Raw genomic sequence first — 9,642 nt, 5'->3', positions numbered from 1 at the left:
GCAGGCTAAGGCAGCTAATGCTAATGGATTACTCCTGACAAAGCACTTTGAAAACCATTCTCAAAGTGAAACAAACCAGTGATCATCTTGGAAGGTAGCAGGATTGAGCTGAACTTTGTTCTTAGGCTTAAAATATTACTGATTTCAAATAACTAATTTTTCAAGTGTTAAATCATCCCATAAAACATTTATTTAATGCTGTTTTAGGCGTTTGGATTTGAAAATAAGGTTACCACTTTGTGCATTTAGCCAATGCAAATGGAATTGTTTCTTTTTTTCTCTAGAGTAAGTATTGGAAGCCTGAAAAATAAAACCACTAAGAAAAGACCCTATTTAAAAACAGGGCATTGGGAAAGAGATTTTTTTCATCTTACATAACCTGTTGATGCATACAAATTTGTGGGTTTTTGACTGTAACAAAGCAATTCAGGTTGGTTTTTTTTTTCCCTAGTGATGACAGTGCAAGCACTACTATGTAAGTGAGGCCTGGAACTTAGCTACACACGTGAGGCATGGTTTGGTGTTTAACTGCAGTGTTGTTACTGCAAAGCAAATGGAAAGACTTAATATTTAACGAAGGAGAGACACTGGAAGTGGTTAGTAATGGAGCAAATCCATCCACAGATAGGGTTATGTTAATGGGGTTTGAAGTGACCAGGTAGAGGGTAGGCAAGAAATGAAGGGGAAGTGTGACACCTGGTGGAAAGATGGTATCGAGAACACGAGATCCCTTAATGATAAACGGGCTTGTTTGACAGGAAGATGCATTCTGCGATGTTTGGAAACCTGTATACCGCTGCTGGAGATGAAACTAGGATGAGTGACTTATGCTGTGATGTGATAGTTTGTGCTGTCCAAACCAGTGAACGTGGCAAGCCAATTATATTCTTAACAAATAGTGATCTCTCTTTCTGAGATACCAGAGAAAACTTACTTTGTTAAGTAGCTTCTCCAAACCCTTCATCTATATTAGAAATAAATTAATATGGTACAGGCTTAACTATGTTTGAAGAGCCAAGTAATTTTTCAGAAAAAATAACGCTAACTCCTTAGATGACATTTCCTAGCACTTTTTTAATTTGAAGGTTGAGCTTTTTATTGAGGCTTCTGCAGTGCTATGTCCAGGTACAGGTCCCAAATTACCAGGACTGTCTGCTGCTGCATTGCCCTGCTTGCCAGTCTGGGAGATATGGGTCTGATACTGACTTGGAGATGCAGTTGCAGGATGCAATGGAGGAGCCTAGGATTAGAGCCCCCATTTGATTTCTGTTCCCTTACAGCTGGTAGGATACTGTGAGTGCAGAAATAGCATAATATTGCATGCATGAGGGAGGAAGAAAAAGAGGAAGAACCCTGTAGAAGAGGCAGGAGGGGAAAAGGGGAGATACTTTTTGCTTGGTGTAAAATTACTGGAGTTAGAACTCGCTGTAACACAGCCAGTAGAACTTGCGTGAAAATGGTGTGGGCTCAGAACTGTGGAGATCTTGCTTTATAATATTTATTGCCAAAGTGTTATAACATGTTGTGGAAAACCAGTCTGCAATTAATTGGAAAACCTTTGTATTGAGGATGTTCTAGAAGCTCTTAGCTCAGCTGAGAGGCACAGGGGAAAGAAAATAAGAAAATTCATCTTAATCCTTCAGCTCTGCTTTAAAACATCTTATTATTCTGAGCTCTCGTTCCATATGGTATTGATCATCCCGTGTCACTCTGAGATTTTTCTATGTTATGACTTTGCTACTGAGAGACTGCTTTATCCTAACTGTGGTGCAAGTTCAATCACAGTTCTGCTTTGTAGTTCAGGCTCATCTCCTGTGCATAACTGCCCCCCCGCCCAGTCATGTGGGATTTTCCACTTCATCAAAAGGCAATAGGTCTTGAGCTTATCTTGTTCTTTATGCTTTTTTTTTTTCTTCTATTTTTAATGTTAGCTTATCACTTGCTGGAACAATATAGTATAAAAGAGTTCTGTATCACTATTGACAGTGGCCTCTCCTTGCTTTGGGAGCAGACTCTATCTGCAAATTCTTGCCTGCTTGCTCAGAAGTGATGCTTTTTGGGAACTGGCCAGTTCAAGCATGGAAACTAGTTGGTAAACCCACAAATCTGGCATTTCAGTCATTCAGTCCTGGCTGGAATGGAGCAACATAGAAATGGGACAGACCCATCTGAGGTGGTTTGCTTCTTGGTCAGCTACACCAAGTACTTAACATCTGCACGAGTGAGTAACTTGTTCCTTTGGGTCTCCTAATTGTTTGTCACAAATTGGGTGGTGTTTCTGAAATGTGACGTTTTAGTACCATGATGAATAAAATACACAATTTGCTCCACAGAGCGAACTGCTCTGCTGTGCTAGCGGCACTGTGAGACACGGCTTCTGTTAGTCAGAGCTCTTGCTAATCTAAATGGGTTTGAGTGAAAGGAGGCCTGTGGTAAAGAGTTTGCTGGTACATTCTAATGTAGTTTAGTTCAGTGTTGAACCCTTCCTTTCCAATCTACCTCCTCCTCATCAGTGTGACAGGAATTGCCCGGTTCTCTCTATGTTTGCTGGAACAGATTGTGTAGATGCTCCCATGCTTGCAGAATCCCATCAGTGGGTATCAGTTAAACTCCCAGTTTGCAGTGTCGCACAAAGGATGGAGGGAGGCCAGGCTTCTGTTTTTTCAGGAGATGCTCGGTTTACATTTTACCGAGTGTGAGGGAAACAAGCCTTACGCTTTACTTCAGGGAATCTGGTAGTATCATTGCAGACGATTGTGGGGTGTTTAGACACAGAAATGGTCCTATTAAAAAGGAGCAGATCCTGGAGTTTAACTGTTGTGGATCTAAGTGACAAACACAGTTTTTAGTGAAGTTGAAGCCTAATTATTTTAAAGGATGTGTAGGCCTAATCTAAAAAACAACCCTAGGAGTTTTGATTGATCTGACAGCAGGACTGACAAGTTTTGGTTCTCAGCTCTGTGTTGATGAGGAGACCATTCTCCTCCTTACTGAATTATAACTGGTGTTGATACTGAGCTTGTGCTAGTACAGGGGGCTTTCTTAAATGCAAATGTGATTTCAGTCTGAAATAAATTCACTGAATAGACTTCATTCTGTAGTATACTCTTACAATTAAACCTTTCATTTTTGCTCAGAGTGTCCACTTGCATATAATACAGTGAAAACAATCTTATTGTCACTAAATGAGAAAAAAATAAACATATTGCCTTGGAGAGAAATAAAACACGGAGGGGGATTGGGGAGGGGAACAGTATAGGATAGTATTTGCTACACACCTGTGACTGTCTGGAGAAAAATGTCCTTTGTTTTTCTGAGAATAATTTAAAAATGTGTTTGTATCAATGTTCTTAGTAACAGTTTAAAGTTTTTGACTATCCAGATGTGAATCATGCAGCCTTTGAGAAAGCTGAGAGCTTGTGTTTGTGCGTCGTGGTCTCCTTTACTGGTACTGGTGGCTGTGGCTGTGCCGTAGCTGTTGTGGTCATGTATGTTGGGAGAGGAAGAGGAAGGGCTTTTTGAGAACATGTCGTGAAAATCAATGAATTCTGATGGAAGCCAAAAGTTAGTGAAAGAGGCTATGGAACTTGCTTATTGAAATATACCACTGGATGCCACTGTTGCTTCATGGAACGTCCTACTAAAATACCATTGTCTCTGCTTATTCGAAAAATTCTGCTTTTCCTTCACTCTCATCTTCGTGGTTCTTTATTACTTTAATCTTTGTTCATATCAAAGGAAAGGAGAAATCATGCCCCACTTATTCTCTTCAGCAGCATGGCGATATGGTTCCCATATCTAGAAGTGACAGCTTGTCACAGGAAAGAAAAGGGAATGACAAAGTTTTGTCATTTTTTTCCCATCTTCTAAGGTAGAATCTTCTTGAAAAGAAGAAAGGTTCAGATGAAAGAGCAGCCAATTTTCCTTGTAACTAAATTCCTTCTCTCTGGCTCTGAATCCTGTGTTAATCACAACTCGATTTGGATGCTGAGCCTTTATTCCTGTTTTAATATCCTAGAGAGCAGGGCAGGAGGTCGCTTTCGCAAATGCCTGTTTTTTTCCTTTCCCAAGGGTTGGGCATTTTGTACTTGAAAGAATGTTTTTTGCTTGTTACAGTTTCTCCCTCCTTGGGGAAAGCAGGGAGGGTGAAGGTCATCAGGTGAGTTTGTGATGGCTGTTGCTTGTTTTCACAGGCTCATTTGTAATCACTTGATTACCGACTCTGGGACTTATTCTCTAAGTCATACAGTGGATTATTTGTGTTTTGGCTTTTTTTTTTTTCTTTTTGACTGAAGCAACCCCCAAAATTTAATTAAATGAAAAGAAATAAAAATCCCAAAACCGGAAGCCTCGTTTTCAGATGGTTTGGGTTTTGTATTCCGTGTGCACCCAATTTGTGTGCTTTCCTATGGGAGAGGAAAAAAATACGTTGGAAAAAAACCCTGAGAGGTGAGCTTTTCCTAGTGTCGTGGAGGATGCAGCCTGCTAGCCTGGCTTCTTCAGGGACAGGGATGACCTTCTGCTGCGAGCCTGCTTAATTGGGTGAGCCCCAAATATTGTTGGTTCCATGAAGTGCCAGCCTAATTAATGACAGCGGCGATGTGGAGAGGAGGCAAACACAATGGAAATGAGCTATTGAGAGGGCTCTGAAGGAAAAAGAAGCAATAACCATGTAGCCCTGAGAAAGCACGTTTATTCTTTCTCTGCAAGCTGGGCGGGAGAAGGCAGACAGCAGGGCTTCAGCCCGCAGGCCTCTGCAGTGCCATGGAAACGGCACAGGAGCATCGCATCCCTCCGGCGCTCCGGGCCTTGTGGTGGTTCTGCTGCGGATTTAGAGGCGGCAGCACCCACGCAACCTGTGTGGAGCTGCAGGAGGGGGAAGGTTAAAATGCATGGCCGTTCTGCTGCCTCTCAGATGGTTTGTAAGGCAAATTAGGGGAGAGGAGAAGAAACAAGTAAATGGGTGAAGTTTATTGTGGAAGGCGGACTGGCATCTGCAGCAAAATCCCTGTGCTGTGTGTCTGACAGCCAGAATGCAGTTTAATTATGCAGCTGTTCACTGATGACTCTCCTCTCTCTCGCTGATAACTTTCCTCTCTCTTCTGGATCCTGGGCTGAAGTTTTGCCTGGGTTAGATGATGTAATCGAAGTTTTCCAGGGATCAGGACTGGATGCTAATGCTACATCGTTGTAGGTACTGAAGGGAAGCCTGCCAGCAGAGCTGCTACTGCTGTTGATGCCGCATAAACTTATAGCGGTGACCCAGATAACATTGTGACTGACACAGTAAGTTACAGTGTCAGGAGAAATAAATGTCTCCCGCAGCCCCTCACGGAGCTCCAGCTGTGCCACGGTACCTGCCCTTAAGCCCCATCCACCCGGGAAGCCGACCCGTTGCTGACGGGCTGCGGGCTTGCTGGGTTTGCTCAGTTATGAACCACTTGTGTACGTGGGTTCAGAAAATACACAGTGCTGGCAATAATCTGGAGATAGTGGTAATTTAGTGTCCTTATTAACGGACCTCTCCCAAATGGTTGCCTGCGCTCTGCTGTCTGTTGAGAATTCCTGGCGATCATCTAAGCATGACAGCTTTCTGGAGAGCACTTTTGTGCCCTTTCTCCTTATCTGCCTCCCTTTGCTCTGTTCCTACTTCTGGCCTAGACCTGGAAGAGGGCTAGTGTGTAAATGATCCCTCCTGTAGCTCTGCAGTCATCTGTGTTTTCATCTCATCTCTGTCCTGAGGCTGAAATCACAGGTTCTCATTTATGTTATGCCATGTGGATAGAAGGTTCTCCCTGTTCTTACTGGCTTGCAGGAGAATGGGTTTCATTGCTGAAGAATGCCAAGTGGCTGTGCTGTGGCTTGGTGTTGTGGGCTTGCTCAAACGATAAAGTGTGAGGTACAGCAAGATGAAAAAAGCAGACGTCTTGCTGGTATCTTTGGACAACAGCCTAAATAGAATATAACTATTTTTTCATTGTAGTGCAAACTGGTGAGAAGTGAGATGGAACAGAGCAGGATTCAAGCCTGGGTTCTGGAGAGATTGTTAGCTAGCTACCTAATGTGGAGGGCAAAGCCAGAGAAGAACTAAAAAAGCATGGCATGAAAATTAAATAGTTAGGCTGCTGCTGACTCTTTTTCCCCAGAGTTTGTTTCCTTCGTCCCTTGTGAGTGAATGCAGGAGACCACTGCTGAACATGGTCCCCAGGCTTCCTTACTGGCATATGTGTATATATATATATGTATGCAAAGATCAGGAATGCTTCCACGGCCGATCTCCTTTTGAGCGTTCAAGTGTTCAGAATTCAGTCCCTACTGTATCAGGAGCCTCTTGAAGATGAAAATTACTGATTCGTAGCTGCAACATATTTGTTAACTGGAAACCTTAGTACATCCATACAGTAAACCCAGAAATGGTAAAGAAAGGTTCTATATCTCTTTCAAGAGGCAATAGACACAGAGCCGTGTGTGTTGGAGCAGAGACTGAGTGCTTCTCCATGCCACAGGCCTTGGCAGGCATGTGCATATGGCTCTGTCTGTGTTTATGAATCATTACGAAGCAGAACCCGATTGTTTTTAGCCCGTGTAAACCTCTGCTTGCTATCTGTTTGAAGCAGCAACTCATTCTTTTTGATTTTTTTTTGTAACCTTCTCAGTTTAATGTTTGTATAAACCGTAAAGGTTATATCTTCCCAATCTAGGCCTTCACTCTACAGTCCTTGTCTTTCATCCTGCTGCAATATGTTAAAAATGTAAGCATGATTGTTTGCAGCCTCCTCTTCTATGGGGGTGGTGTCTGTAAAGTTCTCTGGTCTCTTAGGGGTTGTTGCATCCTCTGGCTGCTGGTATATGGGAAGTACATTGTACGAAATTATTTATAACTCCTTCACTTGGTGCTGGATCTCTGTGGTTCCTCGCTGCAAGTCTCTTTGAAGCCTCAGAGGAGTTTTTTCAACAGTTCCTAGCTCAAAAGCAACAGCTTCCCCCGTGATAACCCTGCAGCCACCTATTTTGTTCCTTCAAGCTCATCTCTGTGTCACCAACCTAGTCATTAGGCTGATTATTATTTAAGCTGATGGTGAATTCTGGTTTGGACTCTTTGCTTTTGTAGTGAGTAATTAGAGAAGGCGTTTTTCCCATCAACTTGTTCTGTTCATGGGAATGTTATCACTTACAGAAGATATGGAATAGACATTTGTAGGCTCTTTTTTTAATAAAGGATTGAGTAAAAGTCCATGGGAAAGGTGAAGCTCCTAGCTGACTTCTAGAAACCTTTCCCTGTTGGCCTTGCTACGGACTGTGTTTAGGGATTTGGTAATGGTGTTTTACAACAGATTTATATTCTCCAAGGATGTGTTTTTTTGTTTTTTCTTTCTCAACACTTTGCCAGTCTTCTTATTTATTAGATGGGGTGTTGAGTACCTAAAACATCCTAAGGGTCTGGCTACATTGTTTTTGGAAAGTAAAAGACCTTACCAAATGAAAGTAAGTCACATTACTGTCATTTCTTCCAAAGTACTTAATGATCTGAGATAAGAGAGAATGCAAAAGGGCGAAGTGTTGCCCTAAATATGATCAGGACTGCAGCTCTGTGTGAAGAAGTACACATTTTGAATTGGTAAAAAGGAGTTGTATTAATTATATGGCGTGGCGCACTACACGTGAACACCCTTAAAGTCAGCCTTCACATCTTAACACACTTCCAGTTCCTGCTCTCCTCATTATCAGTATCCACGTTCTACATTAATGCTGCTGGCAAGAGGTGAAAGCTATCCAGGGTGATAAGAAATTAGTTCAATTTTTCAGTAATTACAGGGAAACCCCTGTTCACTGGCTTTAGCCACCCTCTTGAGTTGTTCTAGTGCTGCTGGTTAGAAAGATCCTGATCTATGGTGTTTTGCTGAAGATCAACAGTTTTAGAAATTACGTTTTCCAGGAGCATAGTTTCAATTACTGGGACAATTTTTCCCTCTTGGGCAGCTGCCAGATCTTTCAAAACCACTGGGGAAGATTATAAAGGGTAAGGTTTTTCCTCTTTCTTTTTAGATTTGATATCACTGTTTCTTGAGATGCGAACTAATGTTTCCAGTTTTCAAAGGAGAAGGCCACCTCCTCTGAGACAGATATTTAAATGGTCTGTGGCTGGGGGGCTACAAATAGTTGTTGGTATCACAACTAGGTAAAGGAAGAGATACTGGAGACTATGGCGAGACATTTTACGTGAATAGTTTATACCTTTCTGTCACCAGATCGCCCATGTAATAAAAAGTCCTTATTCTTTAAGGCTACCAGCAGGCAGTAGGATGCAAGAGAAATATGCTAGGACAAGCTTCCTAAGACTTCCCATAGAGCATCAGAGTTGTTCTTCTGAGTATGAAATCTTGCCTTTGGCACTGAGTTATATTGAATGCTTCAGAAGCAAATGAAAGGGAAACCCTTTCTCTAAGCAGGAAGGTAACTTTGAATGCAGAGCTGGTATGTGTGGATTTCTACCTCTTCTCCATTTGGTGCTTTGATTTTCTATCCCTTTGTCTTGACAGGCTGTGCTACAATGATGTTGGTTTTTTCAGTTCTTCGGAGCAGAAAAAAAATAACAAACACATAAAACTGGTATTGGTGAACTCTGTAGCTGATCAAATGCCATATACATGGTTGTTTCTGTTTTATAGTAAATATAATAAGATCTCACACTGTTATGGTATGGTAGAAGGTAGAATGTCCTTTTTATTCTGATGCTTGCTTAAGAGCTGTCTTTGATCAAAGTTAATGCTTGTTTTGAACAGTGCTTGGCAAAAGCTTAAAAGAAAAGCCATGCACTGAGCTGTTATGCATATTTAAGGTAACAGCAAGACTTTCATTGCCTGGGTCTGGGAATCCCTTTCTTACTTAAAGAAATAGCCTGTCTGGTGTTGGGTCTTGCAGACTGGCACACGTCTGCAAGATCAAGGGGATGGGGAGTGACTAAGGGAGAGATTGTTATGGGAATTGCAAGGGTAGCACAGAGGAGAAACTGTGAAAGCCAGGATCAGAAAGTGACAAACGGATGAAGCCCCAGAACATGTGTGATCATAGTTTGGGAAAGGAAATTTGGAAGTGCTCTTGCCAGAGCCAGGAGGGATGCTGTAGCTTTCACCAACATAGAGACGCTTGTGGAAGGGCTACGAAGATGTGAGGGACGCAGAAGCCATAAAAGAAGCAAGAATGTCCCTGTTACAGCCTCTTACCTTCTGTAGGTGAGAGGAATGCATGTAAAGTGGTTCCACTGCAGGACCAGTCCTGGCCCAGCCACCTAATTTAGTGTGTTCTCCCTTGGGGCAGATTCTGTAGTGCTTCCTCTTTGCCAGTTCTTCGAGCTTCCAGGGGTTCTGCATAGCCCTTCCTTTCCTTTTGCCCTGTAGCTTTCTGCTCAGCACAGGTTCTATCCCTCCCTGACGTCACTGTACTGATTTTTAAGCCCTAATCTTGAGGGATCACTGAATGAAGGAAGGGCATCCAGAGTGAACTTTAATGCACTTTGGCTACCTGACTTGAAATTGGCTCCTGTAGCCACTGTCACCAACCTTCCCTTGCAGTCAACGCTGCGAAGGAGCCCGTGCGGTGTTTTGTGCAGACATGTGATATTGCTGAATCGGGGGAATGATG

This window comes from Cuculus canorus, chromosome 13 (genome assembly GCF_017976375.1).
Source record: "Cuculus canorus isolate bCucCan1 chromosome 13, bCucCan1.pri, whole genome shotgun sequence".
In the NCBI taxonomy this organism is placed as follows: Eukaryota; Metazoa; Chordata; class Aves; order Cuculiformes; family Cuculidae; genus Cuculus; species Cuculus canorus.
The sequence above is the reverse complement of the archived record's forward strand: the minus strand, read 5'-3'. Positions refer to the sequence as shown.